This window comes from Ranitomeya variabilis, chromosome 7, assembly GCF_051348905.1.
Source record: "Ranitomeya variabilis isolate aRanVar5 chromosome 7, aRanVar5.hap1, whole genome shotgun sequence".
Taxonomy (NCBI): Eukaryota; Metazoa; Chordata; class Amphibia; order Anura; family Dendrobatidae; genus Ranitomeya; species Ranitomeya variabilis.
The window spans coordinates 235672902-235700064 of record NC_135238.1 but is presented as its reverse complement, the minus strand read 5'-3'; the positions used below and the strand labels follow the sequence as shown (position 1 = coordinate 235700064).

The 27163-nt window shown below is 43.8% G+C and overlaps 1 long non-coding RNA gene across 1 annotated transcript in view; it reads left to right on the top strand.

Annotated features, from left to right (window-relative positions):
* The window catches only part of LOC143786044 (uncharacterized), a 54073-nt gene that overhangs the window by 24916 nt on the left and 1994 nt on the right, over positions 1-27163 (top strand). Inside the window, exon 2 of the long non-coding RNA XR_013218221.1 lies at positions 8289-8396. This is a non-coding gene — a long non-coding RNA (uncharacterized LOC143786044). The remainder of the gene's footprint in view (positions 1-8288; positions 8397-27163) is intronic.

Below are 27163 nucleotides of genomic sequence, written 5' to 3'. Positions count from 1 at the left end.
CAGCGTTTTGAGCTTTTCTTATCCTCGTCTAATTGGATATTTATTCCCACTAAAAATTGTCCAACATGTTTCCGTTGTTGGGACTTTGAGATGCCAAAAACAATAGCTTCTTTCTGTTTCTAAATCTTTTCTCCCCATCCGAAGATATCACACCAGCGCCACATCGGCCATATCTGTAGCACAGGAGCATGCGGGGCTGCTTGGCTCCCGGTACCCAGATCCCATAGAAAACTGACTTGTCTCTTCCAAATGTCTCAGTCCATCGCAATCCCTCAGCACCATCTCCATCATGCAGTCCCTGCTCCATTGGTCCCCCGTATCCAGTACATGCACTACCTACTGGCAATTATTGGTCCCGGAGGGCAAGATGACACCCATGACCGACCACTACAATTGAATACTGGGTTAATGTGTTGCATCTCTTCCTCTGCATGTGGACCCCATAGGCGGCGACGAGCCCTGCATGTTGTATTCCAGGTCCTCATGGTCATCGCCTCGATCCAGAGACCACGACTGTCAGCACCGCTGGTTATACACTGCCGATTTCTGCCGTCACCGCAGCACATGGTGAAAGCGTCATTATAAAGAAATGAACCCAGAAATGATGGCTTACTCTATTCTTCATCACTGACACATCCGCAGACGCGAGCAATAAGTGCCGACCATTATAGCGAGGACAGAAGGAATGAGATCCCGAATTTCCCGAGATAACACACTAAATCCGTCCCTAATAAACAGCTGAGAGAAGCGAGAGGCGCCGAGAACGTCCCCTGCTGGAAATAATCCGCTATTGCTATACACTATATATATATATATATATATATATATATATATATATATATATTTACAGCCGGTATAACCTAGGTATCCCCTGTATATAATTATATATGTACAGCTGGTATAACCTGGGTATCCCCTGTATATAATTATATATGTACAGCTGGTATAACGTAGGTATCCCCTGTATATAATTATATATGTACAGCTGGTATAACCTGGGCATATCCTGTATATAATTATATATGTACAGCTGGTATAACCTGGGTATCTCCTGTATATAATTATATATGTACAGCTGGTATAACCTGGGCATCTCCTGTATATAATTAAATATGTACAGCTGGTATAACCTGGGTATCTCCTGTATATAATTATATATGCACAGCTGGTATAACCTGGGCATCTCCTGTATATAATTATATATGTACAGCTGGTATAACCTGGGCATCTCCTGTATATATATAATTATATATGTGTACAGCTGGTATAACCTGGGTATCTCCTGTATATAATTATATATGCACAGCTGGTATAACCTGGGCATCTCCTGTATATAATTATATATGTACAGCTGGTATAACCTGGGCATCTCCTGTATATAATTATATATGTACAGCTGGTATAACCTGGGCATCTCCTGTATATAATTATATATGTACAGCTAGTATAACCTGAGTATCTCCTGTATATAATTATATATGTACAGCTGGTATAACCTGAGTATCTCCTGTATATAATTATATATGTACAGCTGGTATAACCTGGGTATCTTCTGTATATAATTATATATGTACAGCCGGTATAACCTGGGCATCTCCTGTATATAATTATATATGTACAGCTGATATAACCTGGGTATCTCCTGTATATAATTATATATGTACAGCTGGTATAACCTGGGCATCTCCTGTATATAATTATATATGTACAGCTGATATAACCTAGGAATCTCCTGTATATAATCATATATGTACAGCTGGTATAACCTGGGCATCTCCTGTATATAATTATATATGTACAGCTGGTATAACCTGGGCATCTCCTGTATATAATTATATATGTACAGCTGGTATAACCCGGGCATCTCCTGTATATAATTATATATGTACAGCTGGTATAACCTGGGCTTTTTCTGGAACACAATGACATAATTATCTGTGAATGTAAGGAGAGGTACTTACTATGTACTTATTTGAACAGATGGTTGATACAAGACCTTTATGATGTCATTTACAGCACATTAACCTTGTTGCCCTTCTGTCCATTATTTGGTGATTCAATGATCTGGAGAAGTAATTGGTGACAAAGTGTTTTTGTCTTTTCTGCTTCAGGAATCAGTATAATGAAGATGTTTTATACTGTGAATAGGGATGATCGAATAGCTGATTATCAGGAGCGCTCTAGGGATCCAGGTTACCGAGGCAGCTATTCGATCAACCCTAACTGTGAACATTCAGTTAAAATGGTCACTTAAAAATCTACTTCAGTTATTTAAAGGAAATTAATTTATAATGTAGAACATGAGGTGATTTCAATTATTTTCATATTAACTGATTATTTACAGGCTAAGTTTAGTTAAATATAAGAAAAAGCACATAACACATAACATCAGACAGGAAAATAACTTTTTCTACTGGTTTCCTTATGGCAGATTCTTATGTGGAACAATATTGGTAAATTCTGAAAATGATTGTTAGTAAACCTTCACCAAATTTACAGAAATATAACTACTATAATACCGTCCCCTATGTACAAGAATATAACTGCTATAATACTGCTCCTATGTACAAGAATATAACTACTATAATACTGCTCCTATGTACAAGAATATAACTACTATAATACTGCTCCTATGTACAGGAATATAACTACTATAATACTGCCCCATGTACAAGAATATAACTACTGTAATACTGCCCCTATGTACAGGAATATAACTACTATAATACTGCCCCATGTACAAGAATATAACTACTATAAAACTGCCCCTATGTACAAGAATATAACTACTATAATACTGCCCCCATGTACAAGAATATAACTACTATAATACTGCCCCCTATGTGCAAGAATATAACTACTATAATACTGCCCCTATGTACAAGAATATAACTACTATAATACTGCTCCTATGTACAAGAATATAACTACTATAATACTGCCACTATGTACAAGAATATAACTACTATAATACTGCCCCCTATGTACAAGAATATAACTACTATAATACTGCTCCTATGTACAAGAATATAACTACTATAATACTGCCACTATGTACAAGAATATAACTACTATAATACTGCCCCCTATGTACAAGAATATAACTACTATAATACTGCTCCTATGTACCAGAATATAACTACTATAATACTGCCACTATGTACAAGAATATAACTACTATAATACTGCCCCCTATGTACAAGAATATAACTACTATAATACTGCTCCTATGTACAAGAATATAACTACTATAATACTGCTCCTATGTACAAGAATATAACTACTATAATACTGCCACTATGTACAAGAATATAACTACTATAATACTGCCCCCTATGTACAAGAATATAACTACTATAATACTGCTCCTATGTACCAGAATATAACTACTATAATACTGCTCCTATGTACAGGAATATAACTACTATAATACAGCTCCTAAGTACAAGAATATAACTACTATAATACTGCCCCTATGTACAAGAATATAACTACTATAATACTGCTCCTATGTACAAGAATATAACTACTATAATACTGCTCTTATGTATAAGAATATAACTACTATAATACTGCCCCTATGTACAAGAATATAACTACTATAATACTGCTCCTATGTACAGGAATATAACTACTATAATACAGCTCCTAAGTACAAGAATATAACTACTATAATACTGCCCCTATGTACAAGAATATAGCTACTATAATACTGCCCCTATGTACAAGAATATAATTACTATAATACTGCCCCTATGTACAAGAATATAACTACTATAATACTGCTCCTATGTACAGGAATATAACTACTATAATACTGCTCCTATGTACAGGAATATAACTACTATAATACAGCTCCTAAGTACAAGAATATAACTACTATAATACTGCTCCTATGTACAGGAATATAACTACTATAATACTGCTCCTATGTACAGGAATATAACTACTATAATACAGCTCCTAAGTACAAGAATATAACTACTATAATACTGCCCCTATGTACAAGAATATAACTACTATAATACTGCCCCTATGTACAAGAATATAACTACTATAATACTGCTCCTATGTACAAGAATATAACTACTATAATACTGCTCCTATGTACAAGAATATAACTACTATAATACTGCCCCTATGTACAAGAATATAACTACTATAATACTGCTCCTATGTACAGGAATATAACTACTATAATACAGCTCCTAAGTACAAGCATATAACTACTATAATACTGCCCCTATGTACAAGAATATAACTACTATAATACTGCTCCTATGTACAAGAATATAACTACTATAATACTGCCCCTATGTACAAGAATATAACTACTATAATACTGCTCCAATGTACAAGAATATAACTACTATAATACTGCCCCTATGTACAAGAATATAATTACTATAATACTGCCCCTATGTACAAGAATATAACTACTATAATACTGCCCCTATGTACAAGAATATAACTACTATAATACTGCTCCAATGTACAAGAATATAACTACTATAATACTGCCCCTATGTACAAGAATATAATTACTATAATACTGCCCCTATGTACAAGAATATAACTACTATAATACTGCTCCCTATGTACAAGAATATAACTACTATAATACTGCCCCTATGTACAAGAATATAACTACTATAATACTACCCCCTATGTACAAGAATATAACTACTATAATACTGCTCCTATGTACAAGAATATAACTACTATAATACTACCCCCTATGTACAAGAATATAACTACTATAATACTGCCCCTATGTACAAGAATATAACTACTATAATACTGAATAATCAGCCGTATGAGTTACGTATTTTTATATCCTACTTGAAATCTCTAATTTCTCATTTGTTACTCTTTCTGTTTGCCTCTTATGTCCATATTGATATTTTACTATGGCAGTGATGGGATCTTACACGTGATGTCACTATTATTTGGGGCACACATATGGGGGATGTTTTTTATAGTAACAGATCTCACTTATCCAGGTATTACATGTATTATATCACCTGTATTACTATGTTGGATGTTACAAGATTACAAACAGCTATCATGCGCACTCCTCATTTTTTTTGCATTTTTGTATTATAATTTGACTATTTCCATACTTTCACTCCTTCATCCACCATTTTTGTGAATTTGATGTCTCTTCTTTTCTCTCCTTTTGCCATCTACGAACTTTCAGGATCGCATTCCCACTTCTATAAGTGCCCACGGCCTGAGCTACTCCGCAGTGTCAGAGACTTCTCAGTCTTGCTCGGTCTTGTGGTGGGGGTTTGGGTGGGGGGCATTTTCGGCACCTGCTTAAATTTCACCCTCCTGCTCTCTTAACTGGCTTAATGAAAGCCCACTGGGCAAATGCATCGAGGTTTTGCAGCTGGTAGAAGCTTAATCACTTCTCCTCTGGAAAGCTGTACATATAGTAACAGGATCCCGCTGCCTGATAGGAATCCCGGGCCATCGAGCGCTGCACTCAGTGGACACTGCCGCATTGTTCGCTCGCCCTGGTTCTTGGGTTACAGTCGCTGGAATATTCGGTTTTTGGAAGGATCCTTGTTACATTTCTAGGAAAAGATGTGACAAAGCATTTTAAGAGTGGGAGACCCGTATACAATTCCAGCCTAAGTCTCCCTTGTCCTGACTTACTGATTAATCTGCGTGGTATTTCCATTGTCTGGCGCGGTGGGCTATGAGCGTTGGCTCCCCAGCTGTTCCATACTACAACCCTCAACCTATCGGGAGTGGTAGCTTTACAACATCTGTACTATGGATGTGAAGACTGGTGACTGACGGACTACTGATCGCAATCTCTACTTGGCACAGATTCAGCATGGAAAACTGGGCATTGGGTTTTGGTGTTTTTCTTTTATGTACAAAAAAAAAGATAAACTTTCTTCCACTAAATGGATCTGAAAAGTCTAGAAGTCAACAGCACCAATCACCTGACAGGTCCCTTTATAAACACATGGGAAAGAACGCACATAAAAATGCCTGAATGCACTGCGTGACCTGGGTTTCGTGTATCTTTTTCGATAGATAGATAAAAACTACAGACAGAAAAACAGGTCTGGGTGCAAAGCATTTGCCCAATCTGACAATAGACCTAAAAAGTGAAAGTGGCAATAGAATAAAGCAGCTCACTGGACTTTACTGGCCCATATCACACCACGTTGGCCAATAAAGTCCAGGATATTGCACAATTATTTTGGAATTTTACTTCTATTTCGTGCATCTAGATAGATAGATAGGATCCATATCGGGTCCCAATAATTACAGTGCCTTGCGAAAGTATTCGGCCCCCTGGAACTTTTCAACCTTTTCCCACATATCATGCTTCAAACATAAAGATACCAAATGTAAATTTTTGGTGGAGAATCAACAACAAGTGGAACACAATTGTGAAGTGGAATGAAATTTATTGGTTATTTTACATTTTTGTGGAAATTCAAAAACTGAAAAGTGGGGCGTGCAATATTATTCGGCCCCTTTACTTTCAGTGCAGCAAACTCCCTCCAGAAGTTCATTGTGGATCTCTGAATGATCCAATGTTGTCCTAAATGCCTAATGATGATAAATATAATCTCCACCTGTGTGTAATCAAGTCTCCGTATAAATGCACCTGCTCTGTGATAGTCTCAGGGTTCTGTGTGAAGCACAGAGAGCATCATGAAGACCAAGGAACACAACAGGCAGGTCCGTGATACTGTTGTGCAGAAGTTTAAAGCTGGATTTGGATACAAAATGATTTCCAAAACTTTAATCATCCCAAGGAGCTCTGTGCAAGCGATCATATTGGAATGGAAGGAGCATCATACCACTGCAAATCTGCCAAGACCCGGCCGTCCCTCTAAACTTTCATCTCAAACAAGGAGAAGACTGATCAGAGATGCAGCCAAGAGGCTCATGATCACTCTGGATGAACTGCCGAGATCTACAGCTGAGGTGGGACAGTCTGTCCATAGGACAACAATCAGTCGTACACTGCACAAACCTTGCATTTATGGAAGAGTAGCAAGAAGAAAGCCATTTCTCAAAGATATCCATAAAAAGTGTCATTTAAAGTTTGCAACAAGCCACCTGGGAGACACCAAACATGTGGAAGAAGGTGCTCTGGTCAGATGAAACCAAAATCGAACTTTTTGGCAACAATGCCAAACGATATGTTTGGCGTAAAGGCAACACAGCTCATCACCCTGAACACACCATCCCCACTGTCAAACATGGTGGTGGCAGCATCATGGTTTGGGCCTGCTTTTCTTCAGCAGGGACAGGGAAGATGGTTAAAATTGATGGGAAGATGGATGGAGCCAAATACAGGACCATTCTTGAAGAAAACCTGTTGGCGTCTGCAAAAGACCAGAAGACCTGAGACTGGGATGGAGATTTGTCTTCCAACAAAACAATGATCCCAAACACAAAGCAAAATCTACAATGGAATGGTTCACAAATAAACGTATCCAGGTGTTAGAATGGCCAAGTCACAGTCCAGACCTCAATCCAATCGAGAATCTGTGGAAAGAGCTGAAAACTGCTGTTCACAAACGATCTCCATCCAACCTCACTGAGCTCGAGCTGCCAAGGAAGAATGGGCGAGAATTTCAGTCTCTTGATGTACAAAACTGATAGAGACAGGCCCCAAGCGACTTGTAATCGCAGCAAAAGGTGGCGCAACAAAGTATTAAGTTACAGGGGCCGAATAATATTGCACACCCCACTTTTCAGTTTTTGAATTTCCACAAAAATTTTAAATAACCAATAAATTTTGATGAACTTCACAATTGTGTTCCACTTGTTGTTGATTCTTCACCAAAAATTGACATTTGGTGTCTTTATGATATGTGGGAAAAGGTTGAAAAGTTCCAGGGAGCCGAATACTTTCACAAGGCACTGTACATGGGCTTTTTCTCGTGATTGTCACACTCATGGTTTGGAGTCATGAACACGTTGATACTTGTGTGACCTGGATATGTCTCATCCTCACAAAGTCACAAAGTTGTTGGAAACTAATGTCCCACCCTACATATTAGAAATATACCATGGACACCGGCATGATTGTGATATGGTTGAGCCCAGATTGACCTTTCATGGATTCTATGTCTTGGATCCCAATGACTCTGTTGACCCGTGACCTCCATTGCGTCCAACATCTCTTCTTGGACCAGTGCCCTTCACATCTTCATCCTTCTATGTATTTATGTATTGGAAACTCTGTAATCTCCATGGAAGATGACTGCAGAACACTGTGGATTATTGGCTTTCTTTCCATCACTCAGGGCACTATTCATAACCTACCCAGCGAGGCAGCTGTCCAACAAGAGCGCGGAGTTATTATAAGAGCGGAGCGAGGACGTGGCAGCAGGTGACCCTGAGGGTCTTCTCAGGTTGGTAAAGAACCTTGATCAAGGTTTATTAAATCACATTAAATTTCCAATGGCCGATCCTTTTTCTCTCCAGATCAGTCACTATGGGGGTATGGGGGAATTCTGGCGGTAGGGGGCTCACTTGCCACATTTTTTCTGGAATTTGACCCTATCTGTAAGTTGGCGGTGGACTTTGGTCATTGCATATCTCGTCATTACACCACCCCCAGGATACAGTCATAAGTGTCTACCCCTTTAAAACAGTGCTGTTATTTTTGTGTAATAATTGACCTGTCCGGTGGCCGGCAGGAATTTGCCGTCTCCCTTTAATGTCAGTGTTGGAATATCAGCATTGCGGATGTTGGTTAGCCGGAGGATCCCACTCCAGGTTTTCTGACCCACTAAAGCACTTTTTGGCAGAGAGGATGGCTATTAACTGCAGGATATGCCAAAAAACGCTGAGCGCTGACACATATCATACACTGGATATGAAGGGAAACAATGTATCTCTTGTCACACACAAATATATAGAAGCCATAAATCATCAGAGCGAGCAGAGCAAGTGAGGAAGCAGAAAGTGAACGGACCCCCCTCCTCCGCCCCATGATGAGAAACACAGAGCTCACAGTCTGGGGGTCTTACATTAGGGCTGGACATTTAAAAGTCATGTTTTGTCAGCTGCTATCATTAAATGTATCACTCCAGGTTACAGAGCAGCAAATACAAAACATCCGGGGAAAATGAGCCTTTCTGGGATTCTCCCATTGTTTCTGCTCCGGAGGATCTTACACTTTAATGCCACATGTTCCCTGATGCCGGGACATCTAATAAATGTGCTAATAGTCTCTGCGTCTAGTTCTCTCACAGATCTCTGCTTGCTGACAGCGAGGGTTTGTGACACTGTAACCATGTCCTCCATCCAGCAACAGGGGCATACTAATAGAAACCATGGGGCTCCATGGCAGAAGTCCTAACAGCCCCCTCCCAAAAAAATAATATTCTGTGGGGTCACAGAAGAGCAAATCTTAGAGCTTTGCAGACCCTAAAATGTCATTTTGCCCCTATTGAACTATTAAAGTCCCGTAGTGTTCCCACGTACTAAGGTACCCATTTCAAGGCCCCCTGTAAAGTATGATGCCAATAAATGTGCCCCCCAAAGTAAATACCCCCACAGTGAATTGCCCCACAGTACCCTCCATATGCACAGTATAATGACCCTACAGTGCCCCTCGCCCCACAAAATATGATACCCATACAGTGACCCCAACACAGTATGATGGCCCCTTAGTCCCTTACACATAGTATGGTGGCTCAGACACAGCCTGTCACACAATATGACCCCCACACAGCCCTCCATACAGTATAGTGGGCCCCACATAGCCCTCCATACGGTGTAGTGGCCCCCACACATCCCTCCATACAGTATATTGGCCCCCACACATCCCTCCATACAGTATAGTGGCCCCCACACATCCCTCCATACAGTATAGTGGCCCCCACACAGCCCTCCATACAGTATAGTGGCCCCCACACAGCGCTCCATACAGTATAGTGGCCCCCACACAGCGCTCCATGCAGTATAGTGGCACCCACACAGCCCTCCATACAGTATATTGGGCCTCACACAGCCCTCCATACAGTATAGTGGGCCCCACACAGCCCTCCATACAGTATAGTGGGCCCCACACAGCCATCCATACAGTATAGTGGGCCCCACACAGCCCTCCATACAGTATAGTGGCCCTCACACAGCCCTCCATACAGTATAGTGGCCCCCACACAGCCCACCATACAGTATAGTGGCCCCCACAAAACCTACACACTGTATAATATCCCACACAAATTAAAATGACCCCCACTAGCCCTCTACACAGTATAATGTCCCCCACACAACCGTCTACACTATACAATGGCCCACATTCAGCATTATGGCCCCTACATAGCGATCCAAACAGTATGATTGCCCTGCACAGCTCTCCAAATAATATAATGACCCCATATATAGCCCTCCAAATATTATGATGACCCCCACAAAGTACTCATTCATTGATAAAACCCTCTCCCCTGTCCCCTTCTGGTCGTGTTTCTGTAGTGTTTGTTCTGAAGCTCCGCACTGCTCGGCACAAACGTCGCAGTGAAGTGATGTCACCGCGCCAGCTGCGCTGAGACCCCCGCTGCACATGAAGAATGATGGAGGAGGGAGCAGACGGCTCCATGTTCCATCATTGCTTTCAAATGTAACTTCATCAAGGATGCGGATACAGGAGAAAGTGCAATGCTGGGGGGCTGGGGGGATGGCACCGGGCCTCCTCACCCTCAGCAGCCATGTGGTCGGCCGCTGTTAGTCCAGAAGCCGTACATGACATGTAGTGCCCTGTGTTCCCCGGTTGCATCGTCTGTCACACTTCTTGCACTCAGGTGACCTGGGTTTGGTGGATCTCCATCTCTTAGTTAGTTCTCAGATGTTTATGTCTGGAGGAAGGAACGCAGATCTGATACTTGAGATGGTATGAAGCAGAGTTGTGTCTGTTCTTGGCTGGGGATGGAGACAATAAGCAGGGGTCGCTGTGAAGATAAACGTTGTCTTTGTTTGGTAATTAGATCTCAGTCTTGGGCGACACTCTCTGTCTCTTGCGCATGCGCCGGCGATGGCTGAGGAATCTCCTTCTGTAATGTGCCGGGGTGAGAAGACTGCGAGGATTAGGTATTTGAGTCACTGATGATTTTAATTGTTTGGATGTGACACATTTTGTCCAGTCGTTTCCTGGTCCCCGTCCACACTGCACTCAGCAGATAGGAAGCCCTTGTAGATTATTGTAGCAGCGCGCACGATACATTGTAATATCTGCTGTCAGGGAATCCGCCATCTTCTGCACCTTCCGGAAGCTTGAATGCCTCTTCCCGCAGTGTCAGCCTGTGCCCACGGCTTAATCTAAGCACTGAGTCTAGCAGGTAAAGATGAAGGAATCTACCAAGACTCAAATTTGGCAGGAAAATCGATTCACGCGAATGTAAAGTTTTTCTTATTCTGTTCAGTGGCCAAGTGTGAACGTGCTCTTACACACTGCATCCACACCAGTTTATATCCCAGTTCATACCTTTGTTTTTTTTACTATATACACATAATCTACTCTATATATGGTATACATATACTATATGGAGTGCATTATACTCTATGAGGGACTGCATTATACTATTTGAGGCTGCATTATACTATTTGGGGCTGCATTATACTCTATGCAGGGCTGCATTATACTATATAGGGCTGCATTATACTATATAGGGCTGCATTATACTATGTGGGGCTGCATTATACTATATAGGGCTGCATTATACCTAATGGGGCTGCATTATACCTAATGGGTCTGAATTATACTATATGGCGGTGCATTATATCTAATGGGGCTGAATTATACTATATTGGCCTGCATTATACTTTATGGGGGCTGCATTATAGTATATGGGGTGCATTATGCTATGTGGGGCTGCATTATACTACATGGGGGCTGCATTATACTATATGGAGAACTTTATTATACCTCTGTGGGGCTGCATTATACTATATGGAGGGCTGCATTATACCTCTGTGGGGATTGCATTATACTATATGGGGACTGCATTGTACCTCTGTAGGGTCTGCATTATACCTCTGTGGGGGCAGCATTATACCTATGTGAGGGCTGCATTATATTCTATCTAGGACTATGGAGAGTACATTATACGCTATGAAGGACTATTGGGAGTACATTGTACTATATGGATGGCTATGGGATGCATCATACTATAATGAGGTGTATTATCATATATGGAGGACTATGGAGAGTGTATTATACTGTGTGGAGGACCATGGGGTGCAATATACTAAACAAGCAAAATGCTGCCTATTCATTGAGTGATTGGATTGTTTATGCCGGAACAGAAATCATTGTTCTCAGCAGCACATCGCCGGTGAAAGATGCAGTTGTGCTGCTGATAACATGATCCTGTATGAGGACAGATTGATCTACTAGTGATCATTCTGTGCCCATCATCCTTCCTCAGCTGGTGTAAAGAGGCTGGGAAACCAGCACTGAACAACATCAATACTATCAATCGCACTCGATTAACGGCCTGAACTCAGTGCATGGAAATACAACCAAAATGTTTCTGTGTGATGGTGCAATATGTCAACATTTTTGGCCCCACTTTAAACTTTTGCCCAGGGCCCAACTTTGTCCCCACTTCTGGCCCTTGAGGTTTAGCGTCTTTGTGCAATCACTCACTTTTCTTCTGCCTAACACATTTCACTAACCCGGCCTCCCTGAGAATTTTCCGGTCCTGTGACCGGCGAGTCTGATACGCTCAAAGACCCTTTATATGTGTGATCAGGGGGAGCAGGAAAAGCTTTTTCCATGTCTGGGCAGAGAATGAAGAACTCACAGGATTTGGCAGAATAAAATCAAGTAAAATTTAAGATTCTTGAGGAACGAAACATTCTTACATCCAGAGACTGAAAATCCTTCTTATTGATACTCAAAGGAAAAGGTTTGCTCCAATTATATTCAGCGGTGACAATCTTTGGAGAGATGATGAGCCTGGAGCCTAAACAGGAACGTCCCCATTCACTGCCAGCGACATCTTTACAGTGGTGAAAAACAAATATACATTGTAAGGTTTCAGAAAACCCTTCAGCCAGTCCATAGATGAAGACGTGGTTCTGTCTGTGCAGGGTGTAATGGCCGCTCGGGGCCCCCCTGGTGCAGCTTCTTCATCTGCGCACAGTAGATCTCGGTGTGAGGGACGTGCACCCCCCATAATTTGCTGAGTAGTGATTTTTATTTGCCTCAGTTTCTTTGTCCTCGGTGTTCCCGGCCAATTTTCCATTCGTTCCACCTAAGACATTTATTCCGCAATGGAATGCTGTCAAACATTCTCCTCCAGCGGAGAGCAGCCATAGAGAACAGCAGCGAGAAGCGGGTCCTGCCGAAATAATCAGGGCTCTGTGCAAAGTAGCCCACGGAATAAGACCTGGGGCAGCAGCAGCATCTGTCCACCATGACACAAAGTAACAATGCGGGTACAAGTGGGAATTCATCCAAAAATAGGAGACGAGAAACCACAAGGCGGTGCAAGGATCTCCATCATCATCATCATTAAAAAGAGCGACAAAACATCACTCTAGTCTGACAGAATAGTGAGTGCAGCTCTGGAGTATAATACAGGATGTAACTCAGGATCAGTAATGTAATGTATGTACACAGTGACTGCACCAGCAGAATAGTGAGTGCAGCTCTAGGGTATAATACAGGATGTAACTCAGGATCAGTAATGTAATGTATGTACACAGTGACTGCACCAGCAGAATAGTGAGTGCAGCTCTGGTGTATAATACAGGAGGTAACTCAGGATCAGTAATGTAATGTATGTACACAGTGACTGCACCAGCAGAATAGTGAGTGCAGCTCTGGAGTATAATACAGGATGTAACTCAGGATCAGTAATGTAATGTATGTACACAGTGACTGCACCAGCAGAATAGTGAGTGCAGCTCTAGGGTATAATACAGGATGTAACTCAGGATCAGTAATGTAATGTATGTACACAGTGACTGCACCAGCAGAATAGTGAGTGCAGCTCTGGTGTATAATACAGGAGGTAACTCAGGATCAGTAATGTAATGTATGTACACAGTGACTGCACCAGCAGAATAGTGAGTGCAGCTCTGGAGTATAATACAGGATGTAACTCAGGATCAGTAATGTAATGTATGTACACAGTGACTGCACCAGCAGAATAGTGAGCGCAGCTCTGGGTATAATACAGGATGTAACTCAGGATCAGTAAAGTAATGTATGTACACAGTGACTGCACCAGCAGAATAGTGAGTGCAGCTCTGGAGTATATTACAGGATGTAACTCAGGATCAGTAATGTATGTATGTACACAGTGAGTGCACCAGCAGAATAGTGAGTGCAGCTCTGGGGTATAATACAGGGTGTAACTCAGGATCAGTAATGTAATGTATGTACACAGTGACTGCACCAGCAGAATAGTGAGTGCAGCTCTGGAGTATATTACAGGATGTAACTCAGGATCAGTAATGTAATGTATGTATACAGTGACTGCACCAGCAGAATAGTGAGTGCAGCTCTGGGGTATAATACAGGGTGTAACTCAGGATCAGTAATGTAATGTATGTACACAGTGACTGCACCAGCAGAATAGTGAGTGCAGCTCTGGAGTATAATACAGGATGCAACTCAGGATCAGTAATGAAATGTACACAGTGACTGCACCAGCAGAATAGTGAGTGCAGCTCTGGGGTATAATACAGGATGCAACTCAGGATCAGTAATGTAATGTATGTACACAGTGACTGCACCAGCAGAATAGTGAGTGCAGCTCTGGGGTATAATACCGGATGTAACTCAGGATCAGTAATGTATGTATACAGTGACTGCACCAGCAGAATAGTGAGTGCAGCTCTGGGGTATAATACAGGACGTAACTCAGGATCAGTAATGTAATGTATGTATACAGTGACTGCACCATCAGAATAGTGAGTGCAGCTCTGGGGTATAATACAGGATGTAACTCAGGATCAGTAATGTAATGTATGTACACAGTGACTGCACCAGCAGAATAGTGAGTACAGCTCTGGAGTATAATACAGGAGGTAACTCAGGATCAGTAATGCAATGTATGTACACAGTGACTGCACCAGCAGAATAGTGAGTGCCGCTCTGGGGTATAATACAGGATGTAACTCAGGATCAGTAATGTAATGTACGTACACAGTGACTGCACCAGCAGAATAATGAGTGCAGCTCTGGGGTATAATACAGGATGTAATCCAGACAGATCTGATGCCCTGTGTTTAGTGAACTAACTTTCATGTAGATCTTATTAATCTGATCGTATTCCCGTGGATTTTTATGGCAGTTGTGGATGACGATGCACATTTAGAATCGGATTGCAATGTTGGAAACACAATAAGGGAGCTACAGCAGCCGTTCCACTCTCCATTTAGAAAGTAATTATGTTTTCTGTTCCTATTTGGCGCTGGTGATACATTATCCTTTGCTGCTACTTGTTACACGGCCACATTGTTCTCCTCCATTACATAACCTGTCCTTGAGCTCCATTAAGAGTCCTTCTTTCATCACTTCAAATCTTGTTCTTCCTTAAAGAGGCAGATGGAGAATTATCTGCTCGCAACAATACAAAACGATTTTTTCTCCTGAAGTTTTAATAAATGAGCCAGTAATCTGAGACATAGTCTGTATTATAATACGATTTCCATAGAATCAACCACTAACCACTTCTGCTCCAAATCAATCACTTCTTGGGAGAGGTCAACATTTTGGAATTTTTCTTTAAGTATAGATAAATTAATAAAGTAAAGCATAATGTTTTTTTAATTCCCTGTGATATGTGCATTTTATTTATTTATTTACTATGCTTTGCTTATATGGAGCGCCCCCACATGTAGGGCAATGGGGTACTCGGCACCGGGTCTATCTCTCTCCTTCTGGGGATGTCACGGTGGCCCGACCCGGTCCGTGGCCCTTCTGAGGGGCGTCCAATTAAAGGTGTAGTTTGTCTGGTGTTCGTGACGCCACCTGTGGTATTCGGTCAGGGTGACCAACGATGCTAGGGATCCGCTGGGGTGATGGAATGGCAGCTAGATGGTATACCTTCCCACAGGTGAAGTATGTCCCCAGGGCTTCCCAGATGTGTAGGTGGTGATGGTGAACGTGGTAAAGCGCAATGAATAACGAGGACACAAGGTTGCAGTCTCTTTACCTTTTACTGAAGACTTCAGGGTCCACAGTCCAGGGTACAGATCACAGGGCAGGCAGAGTCCGGCCGGTCCGAAGGCACATCCAGAGTCCCCTTATCCAGGTGGAAATCAGTAGCCTTCCTACTAGCGCCTGGGTGTTGTAGTACCTCCCTGCTGAGCACCACGGGAAAGTCCTCACAACTTTCGTGAATGTTTCTGATCTTCTCTCTCTCTCTGTCCCCCAGATGGTATGGATAGGACAACCCGTATGACGGGGTAGGCCTGGAGCTTATTTATAGGGACCCTAGTGATGCCCCTCTCCCACAATTTGCTTCCGTGTCTTCTTAGGTATTAAGGTCGGGCAGCCAACTTGGAATTAACTCTCCTGCCGGTCTCTGAAGTAATGCGTAGAGCCTATTACTCCCTCGGTGTTCCGGCCACCGGCTACGCGCCTCGGAAGGAGGCTGCCGATCTCGGGGCAGGACTCCTCCCGGTATTATCTCCTTGTGCTGTGACTTCGTTGCTTACTCTCCAGAATATACTTTGCTTCGTGTCCTTTCTTAGGATGCTGCCGCAATGGAGTGCAAGCGCAGCTCCGTAACGTTCTATCTCGTGCTTGACCTCTGTCTGCAGCTCAGATGTTCCTCCTCCTTTCCCTGTCTGCCTGACAGGTTGCCTCTGGGTCTAACCCAGGTAGCTCCCGACTCGATGTTATCGGGTCGAAGCCCAGTCTGCTTCTTTCTGACTTCCTATCCAACCCACCAGTTTTACCCGTGTGTGAGGAGTGCCCTAATAGATAGAAGCAAGGCTACCCCTGGTGGCCGGAGTGTAAAGTGTAGTGTGTGACTGTGATACCTGGCAAGGTGAACTCCTTTAGTACCATCAGACGTAATATCACTCCCCCTGGTGGAAGAGCGACATTACTGCAACGACCAGGACTCTGGGGCGCTGCACTCCCCCCACCCCCCAACCCCCGTTAAATCCAGTACTCCGGGACTGGGAAAAGAAGAACAACAATACATGTTAGCAAAAGACATACAACATTTTTGGAATGCTGTAAACAAATTAATTTAACAGTGCTTCCCTTTATGGGAGGTGAGGACAATTGAACGTTACAAACAAGAACATATTTACATGGTGCAAAAGGTAAATTTGCAAACAGTTACTATCTATCTATGAACCACAATTACCCATACAGGTATTCTATCTACTAAGTGCAAGTACAAAACAGTATTTTTCCTTTAAGGGCGAGTACCCTCTAAAGGTATACTATAAAACTTCAAAGTGCAAATCAATATGCTATTCTTCTTTCACTTTCACGTATGCAGGACTATCTGTCTACCCCTACGGGCCTACTGCATTTTTCTTTAGCTTACTCTCATAAAACCTAATAATTACTTTAACTTCAATTTTATTTAAAATACATCATTAAACATTTTCTATGCTTGGCTACATACTACTACTATGTAAGAACAGTATTACTATCTAACTATTTAAGGCAACATTATCACTTTTAGGCGAAGTGCAACAACTAACATTCCCTTTAAGAGGAAACCAAGTATTTTCTGAGGTAGTGCAAACAACCAATTTGCAAGTCAGTTTAAAGCAAGAACTTTCACGCTGTAATCAGGAACAGTCTCTTCAAAAAGCTCCTCTTTGTAAAACCAGTAGAAAGCACCCTTAAGAAGGTGCAAACTATGTACAGCAACAGTTTGTGATCATGCGCAGTTCATGATTCTGCAGTTCTTTAAAGATGAGAAAACTTGTGCAAAAACATAAAACAACAGGGATCCCGGGTCAACAAAGGGATCCCTTTAAGAGTTAACCCTAGACGGGTTCTAGCAGCAGAAAACAGGAAAAAAAAACAGTTAACTATTTACATTCCTTTTTCAGGGTTTCGAGGTTTATTCAGGTGGTTTCCAGGGCTTTACCTGGCACATAACCCTTCTTGGCCTGGGAAGGGTAGAATCCAGGGCTACACCCGGTGCTGGATAAACACCATTAGTCTGTCTTTCGTGGATTGCCATGTCATGAGCAGCGATGGAAGTCTGCGCAGCTTGAGTAGGGGCATTTGCTGCAGCAGAGGTAGCGGCTGCTGCAAGATCAGTCACTGGAACGGAGTCAGTACCGGTGGCACGAGCAGTCGCTAGAGTGGTGTCGGTCATCAGGGCAGGGTCGTTCTTCATACCTGCTTCAGATGTGGTCCCTCCGGTGCTGGTCTGCTCCGTCTCGGCTGGGGTCTGGAACGCTGGTTGCGGGGCCTTGTGCTGCGACGTTGTCATCTCTGTTTGCAGCATCCCGCTTTCCGGCAGGGCCTTGCTTTCTGGCTTCGGAGCGCTGGAACTTCTTTCTTGCTCCGGACCAGATGAGGCTGCCGACAGACGTCTGGTGAGGCTCCCGATGAAGGTCTTCTTCCACCCGGCCACAGCTTCCAGCTCCTGGCGCACGAGCTGACAGGTGCGTTCTTCCTCTTTCTTCCGCAGGAGGTCCGGATTCATCGTCGGTGAAGGGTGCAGTTCTTGCAGGCCCTGGCTGGGAGAGTCCTCGTGCTCCATCCCATGCCCCGGGGTCTGCTCACCTCCCTCTACCATCTTGACTACCGGTTCTCTGCGGCCACACGCGCACGCTGCTCCTCCATTTTCTCGGGGTGGAGCTCCTTCTTCCCCTCGTTCCCGCCGTTGCAAATCAGGGGGCGGATCCCCTATGCTTCTGGGCACGTCGTCCTCTTGCAACAGTAGTCGGAGGGGGCGGTCATCACTTCTGGCGCCACTTTGGTAGTCTCCTCCCATGGCACGCCCTTCTTCTTCTCCTGCGCTCCTCGTGGCGCGGTAATGGCGGCAATTTTGGCGGTAAATGGCAACACACAGTTCTTGCAATAAATCACAGTTCAAGCACAATTCTGACAGTTCTTAGGCACACATGACCCGATTCTTCAGGCTTAAGTACATCCTGTTCATGACGCCAAGATTTTGGAGCGCCCCCACGTGTAGGGCAATGGGGTACTCGGTACCAGGTCTTTCTCTCTGGGTTCTGGGGATGTCACGGTGGCCCGACCCAGTCCGTGGCCCTTCTGAGGGGCATCCAATTAAAGGTGTAGTAGTTTGTCTTGTGTTCGTGACGCCACCTGTGGTATTCGGTCAGGGTGACCGACCTGCTAGGGGTCCGCTGGGGTGATGGAATGGCAGCTAGACGGTATACCTTCCCACAGGTGAAGTATGTCCCCAGGGCTTCCCAAATGTGTAGATGGTGATGGTGGACGTAGTAAGGCACAATGAATAACGAGGACACAAGGTTGCAGTCTCTTTACCTTTTACTGAAGACTTCAGCGTCCACAGTCCAGAGTACCATTCACAGGGCAGGCAGAGTCCGGCCGGTCCGAAGGCACATCCAGAGTTCCCTTATCCAGGTGGGAATCAGTAGCCTTCCTACTAGCGCCTGTGTGTTGTAGTACCTCCCTGCTGAGCACCACGGGATAGTCCTCACAACTGTCGTGTATGTTTCTGTTCTCTCTCTCCGTCCCCCAGATGGTATGGATAGGACAAACCCGTATGACTGATGGCCTGAGGCTTGTTTATAGGGACCCTAGAGACGCCCCGACCCCCACAATTTGCCTCCGTGTCTCCTAGGTATTAAGGTCGGGCAGCCAACTTGGAACTAACTGTCCTGCCGGTCTCTGAAGTAAAGCGTAGAGCCTATTACTCCCTCGGTGTTCCGGCCACCGGCTACGCGCCTCAGAAGGAGGCTGCCGATCTTGGGGCAGAACTCCTCCCAGTATTATCTCCTTGTGCTGTGATCTTGTTTCTCACTCTCCACAATATACTTCGCTTCGTGTCCTTTCTTAGGATGCTGCCGCAATGAAGTGCAGGCGCAGCTCCGTAACGTTCTATCTCGTGCTTGACCTCTGTCTGCAGCTCAGATGTTCCTCCTCCTTTCCCTGTCTGCCTGACAGGTTCCCTCTGGGTCTAACCCAGGTAGCTCCCGACTCGATGTTATCAGGTCGAAGCCCAGTCTGCTTCTTTCTGTCTTCCTATCCAACCCACCAGTTTTACCCGTGTGTGAGGAGTGGCCTAGTAGATAGAAGCAAGGCTACCCCTGGTGGCCGGAGTGTAAAGTGTAGTGTGTGACTGTGATACCTGACAAGGTGAACTCCTTTAGTACCATCAGACGTAATATCACTCCCCCTGGTGGAAGAGCGACATTACTGCAACGACCAGGATTCTGGGGCGCTGCATGTATAGTCCTATCTTATTCCTCAGCGCTTTATATACATATCTGCAAGCCTTTTTAGGGGCCATCTAAACTTTGTACACTTTTCTGGGTTCTGTATGGTACTGTTTTATTTTTTTCGATGTGTGGCAGTGTGATTTGGGTATTTTCACCTGGCACTGTATGGCGGTTATATTTAGGCACTAAGTCATTACCTATCCATAGCTTTGTTCTAACAGGACAACCTCTTGAACATTGTATCACAACTGTATTGAGGCGCTTTTTGTACTATAAGTTTATGTTGAGCTTTTTTGAGACTTTCCAAAAACTTCTTAAAAAATGCATGGAAAATTCTTAACGATCATTTTTGTGCTGTTTATATGAGGATTTTTTTCAGTGCTTTTTTGTGTGAAGAGGTGCTAAAAAATAAGTGGAGAGAAATACAATGTAAGGCTGGTTTCACACTTGCGTTTTTATCTGCATGCGTTTTTTAAAAAAACGCATGTGTGAAAAAACGCATGTAAACGCGGTAAAACGCATGCGTTTTTTAGACGCATGCGTTTTTATAGAAAAACACAAGAAAACAAGAAAAAAACAAAAAACCCTACCCCTAACCCTACCCCTAACCCTACCCCTAACCCTAATCAGTGGCCACTTATATAAGTGCCACGTATTTAAGTGCCACGTATATAAGTGCCACGTATATAAGTGCCACGTATATAAGTGCCACGTATATAAGTGCCACGTATATAAGTGCCACGCATTTAAGTGCCACGTATTTACGTGCCACGATATTTCAGTGCCACGTATAACCACGTAGTTATAGTATTTATAGTATGTGGCACTTAAATACGTGGCACTGAAATACGTGGCACTTAAATACGTGGCACTTATATACGTGGTACTGAAATACGTGGCACTGAAATACGTGGCACTGAAATACGTGGCACTGAAATACGTGGCACTGAAATACGTGGCACTATGACTGTCAGAAAATGTTCAATAAACAGGGTTGAGGTTTGGGGTAGATTAGGGTTAGGGTTTGGATCCCTTTATCACCTTGATGGTGGTGGGTGACTTTTCAGTGTGTTTTCTGGTTTTTTTCTATAAAAACGCATGCGTTTTTAACGCAAACAAACGCATGTGCTTAAAAACGCATGCGTTTACATAGACAGCAATGCATTTTTTTGCCGCGAAAAAACGCATACGTTTTTTCGCGGCAAAAAAACGCGCAAAAAAATACTACAGGTTGCATTTTTGAAAATGAACGCATGCAGAAAAAAAACGCATGCATTTGAAAACGCGACCAAACGCATACAAAAAAACGCATGCGTTTTCAATGTTAAATATAGGGGAAAAAACGCATGCGTTTTTTTGCAAAAAACGCTGCAGACAAAAACGCAAGTGTGAAACCAGCCTAAGTCATTTAGTTCAAGCGCGTCCTGATGGAAACCTCTCCAGACATAGAGAAGGAATATTTCAGGGCCCGATTCATTAAGACTGGCATGGTACGCCGCAGTCGTTACGATGATCCTGCAGAGGAACTTATTAAGTCTATGTGCACATGTTGCGGATTAGGCTTAGGAATTTCTGGTGCGGATTCTGCCTCTCCTGGCAGAAAACGCACCTGCAGTTTTTTCTGTGGTTCCGCAGCGTTTTTTTGTGCGTTTTTGCTGCAGTTTCTTGCGGATTTGCTGCGGTTTTTACCCCTGCGGTTTTCTATAATGGAGTGGGTACAAAAACGCTGCAGATTCACAAAAAAGAAGTGACATGCTACTTCTTTTAAACTGCAGCGTTTCCGCAGCGGATTTTCCGCAAAGTGTGCACAGCATTTTTTTTCTCTCATTGATTTACATTGTACTGTAAATCAATTGCGGATCTGCAGCGTTTCTGCACCTCAAAAAACGCTGCGGATCCGCAGAAAATCCGCAACGTGTGCACACACCATTAGAGGAGCTCACCACTTCATGACTCGGGGCATCGTATCACTGTAACGATCCTCCACCTGAAACGTTACTCCAGTCGGGGATCGGAGTGTATTCCTGACATACATTTACTCTGCTACATCCCCGATCTGCACGTGCGACAATGTTCACAATATGTTTATGCAATGTTGAGTTGTGCAAAAGTTTTGCAAATTTTCAAAGTGTTTACCCCAGAGATCTGTCAAAAACACTTTTGCTATATCGGAACCTTAGTTTTTTCAGGATTTATCTGTGCAGAAACTCTAATAATATGTTCACACAGTTTTTTCCTAGGTACTTTTTAGAGTAAAATCTCTCTAAGGGCTGTCCCACACGTCCAGATAATTCCGGTACCGGAATAAATCGGTACCGGAGTTATCCGTGTCCGTGTGCCTGGGAACTCACGGAGGCCATACGTGCGGCACACGTGTGCCGCCCGTATGGCGAGTGGGTACCACACGGAGCGTGTGGTACCCACTCTGCATGGTGCTGAAGCTGCGATTCATATCTTCCCTGCAGCAACGTTTGCTGTAGAGAAAATATGAAGAATAGTGTTAAAAATAAAGATTTAGGTGTCCGCCGCCCCCCCACCCCCCCACCCCCTGTGCGCCCCCCCGCTGGTCAGAAAATACTTACCCGCCTCCCTCGCTGCTTCCTGGTCTGGCCGCGGCTTCTCCTGCATGCGGTCACGTGGGCCCGATCATTTACAGTCATGAATATGTGGCTCCACCTCCCATAGGGGCGGAGCCGACTATTCATGATTGTAAATGATCGGCCCCACGTGACCGCATACAGTAGGAGGCGCGGCCAGACCAGGAAGGAGCGAGGGACCAGGTAAGTATTTTCTGACCAGCGGGGGGGGCGCACAGGGGGTGGGGGGGGCGGCGGACACCTAAATCTTTATTTTTAACACTATTCTTCATATTTTCTCTATAGCAAACGCTGCTACAGGGAAGATATGAATACCGGCTTCAGCACCATGTGGGGGGGACAGCGCTTACTGTAGCGCTGTCTCCTGCACGCACACGGACCCCAGACGGAGAATGTCCGTGTGAGGTCCGTGTTTTACGCGGACCCATTGACTCTATTGGGTCCGTGTAATACGTGCGCTCCCACGAACACTGACATGTCTCCGTGTTTGGCACACGGAGACACGGTCCGCAAAAAATCAATGACATCTGAACAGATGCATTGATTTTTATGGGTCTACGTGTGTCAGTGTCTCCGGTACGTGAGGAAACTGTCACCTCACGTACCGGTTTCACACGTCAGTGATTCCTATGGGAGGTGGAGCCACATATTCATGACTGTAAATGATCGGCCCCACGTGACTGCATGCAGGAGAAGCCGCGGCCAGACCAGGAAGCAGCGAGGGAGCGGGTAAGTATTTTCTGACCAGCGGGGGGGCGCACAGGGGGTGGGGGGGCGGCGGACACATGGATCTTTATTTTTAACACTATTCTTCATATTTTCTCTACAGCAAACGTTGCTGCAGGGAAGATATGAATCGCAGCTTCAGCACCATGCAGAGTGGGTACCACACGCTCCGTGTGGTACCCACTCACCATACGGGCGGCACACGTGTGCCGCACGTATGGCCTCCGTGAGTTCCCAGGCACACGGACACGGATAACTCCGGTACCGATTTATTCCGGTACCGGAATTATCTGGACGTGTGGGACAGCCCTAAGGAGCCACTGACGTGTGAAACCGGCCTAAGTGTATGTGCACAAGGGAACTTTCCAAATCCTCCTCTAAACTCCTCAAAAACCTACCTACAAATTCCACTCAGTTTCAGCTCCAAAAACTCTCCAATAAAAACTTGTTTTTTTGGGAAAGTTTCTGTTCCTAAAACCCTCAGTGTGAGCATACCCCAAGGATGGGTTCACAGTGTGTTTTTTGCTGAGTATTTGGAGAAGAGATTCTCCAATAACCATAAGGAGCTCAAAAACCACAAGTTTTGATTGATGAGCTGAAGTGTTTCTGCTCCATAAGCTCAGCAGGAAAACTGTCTGCACACACCTCATCGTCACACAAGACACCACACCTTTGTCTGATTGGACAAATCAGAACCCATCATTTTTTTAACTCCTCATGGTTATTGCAGAGCTTCTGTTCCAAAAACTCTTGAAAAAACTCACCCAAAGAACTCTTCCAAAACTCTTCAGGAAAAGGAAAACTCCTCAAAAAAATGAAAGATTTTCTGCAGCAGTTTCTGCCTCGAAAGCACATTGTCTTTGTAAAAACAGTTCAAGGTAAACAAAGCCTAACAAGGGTGCAGTAAAGTTCTGTATTTTTTTACATTTTTCAGACTTGATACAAATGTATAAATATCACATTTAGAGAAATAGTAGAGACGTTCGCGGCGTTTTATCCCCGGTTTATTGCACAGGATACATTGTAGCGATCCTGGTCCCGCTCCTCATCTTCCTGTCGCACCTGCATTCTCGCAGACATTCCTGCTCACATAACGCTCCTCTTTTCCCCGCACTTTACTCCTGTTATTTTAAGACATTTTCTATATTTTTGCCCATTTACGAGCGTCAAATAATGTCCAGAGAGTAAAATGAATGGTCGTCCCGAGACCTCACAGGAGAAAGGGCTCTTGTCACGGACTGACATGCCTTTGTTTGCCCGCACACTGCCACTTTTATAGTCCCGGCCGGCGCTGAATTTAACAGATATGTGTAACAATTAATTCCATTTTGCTTCTCGCCGGCGGTCGCTGTCAGGTGACTTTGGAGGCAGCACAAGAGGCTTAGTGTGTGAGCGTCATTACAGCCGGGAGTATAACCCCAATCATTATCAATCAGTTCATCTATAGACGCGGGCGGCCATGCACAGGGGCGGGCGGCTTACAAAGGGGTCCTGTTCACCTACAATACCCCCGTGTGCTGCACAAATCCCACATTTCCAGCCTGTTGTGTCTCCCGCAGGATTCCTCTGGAACCCTCTGCCGCATTTCCAGAGGTGTTAATTGACGTCCTGACTATATCGATATTAATGCACTTTATTCATTAGGGTTAATGGGGTTTTCCCATCTGGCTAGAGCCCACTGACATAGACGCCATATGGGGGTCTGACCACCTCGGCCTGGGGTGCAGCACCTTTGCTAACAGAGCGCATGATATGACAAGTTTAAAAAATGGTAATTTAGCCACTACCCCATAGGAGACAGGTATTTGTCAAATGTACTAATTATTTGCTACTTTATTATGGCCCCATTACAAAACAGATTGGATCAGTGAATCAGCTAAGCTTCTTTGTCTATTAAGGTCTGAGATAGTGGAAAGCGGTCTCATGTCTCGCCTAAGATACAGGCTGCTGTTATACCCCCCCATGCTGCAGCGTTGCTTGTTCTGAATGGTTATGGGGTATTTGCACAATCTCATAAGTGCATGGATAGAAGATATATTATGACAATGACAGAATTATGATAAACTAGAAGTTACTACAAGCTGCTACAATAATCATTAATCATTACACAGGCGGCCATTGATCCCAATGAGAATGTGCAATGCCGTATTTTCCCTGTAGGGGCACTGCAGGAGCTGGGGACAGACGACAGGCTAGGGCGAGGTTCACATTGTACGTCTGCACATTCATTGGACGTATGCATCAAAAATGTGTCCAAAAGTGTCCACCATCGATCCACTTGTCCCTAAATGTGGATGTTTATGTGATATATCCACGTGTGTCTGGACTGATTTTTATTTTAATTTTTTACAGAAAAAGCATATCTCCCTTGATTTATGAGTGACCTCCGTGGAGGGGCAGAGAATAAGTTTATAGCGAACCCTTTGTCTCCAATTATTTCATTAAAAAAGTTCATTTTATATGCATGAAAATGTGTGGTGTTACATTTCATAGAGTTCTTATCAAGAATAATGGGGAAAAGATAAATGTTGTTTTTTGTGGAGGGGAAAGAAAACTGCGGTCAACAAAACCCGCAATATGACGTAAAACCTACCGTAAGGCGCTCCTAAAATAATAATGGGACACGTCACTGATATATGGGGTGGAATATAAGTGCCGTACAGCCCTGTACCTGGCGGAAGAGCCGCTGTTCTCATGAATCCGGCCATGTTTTTCTTTTGTTCCTGCTCGGATGCTCCGCTCCATTCCCGAGATAGGGCATCTTTTTCTCTTTATGTAAATTGTAGGATTTTTAGCCAAGTGGGTGTTGTCTTTAATGCTGTTTGGGCATCTCCTTGAGGACAACGCCCACTTGGTTTACAAGACAAAATTTATACACAACGAAGAGGAGGCGATATCTCAGGGTTGGAACAAAAGAAAAACATTGCCGGATTCAGAAGAATAGTGGAATTAACATCAAAACTAAACAAAAAACTATCACAGGTGAGAAGAAACTGGGAGAGTTGGGGCTGGGACCTGTGGAGAGGAGACTTAAGACCCTCTAAGTGCAGGGTCATTATATAGAAACAAAGTTTGTGTAAAAGTAAAAGGGGCTCAGTTTGGAGAGAAATAACCCGGTGAGACTGAGTAGCAGGTGAGACCCCGGTTGGGGCAGCGGGACCCTAAGATAGAGGATTTGGCCACTTCTGTAATGTTGTGTGTATTGTAACCATCAAGAGTCTGCGCCTCATCCAAGTGTTGAAACTACGAAGCGCATTGTGTCCCTTAAAGCGACAGCAACTAAAGCGATATAATGCCGATGTATCTGTATCTTATTAAAGGGGCCCATTAATATGCGACACAAGCCAGAAACCCCAGTATTGGAGGGTGGAAAAACCCAACATGTTTCATTTTCGGGTCAAACGTGGTTAATGTGGAGGGCAGGGGAATTTATTTGGGACTTTTCAGCTTGTTCTGTAAAGATGTCAGGGTAACTCGTC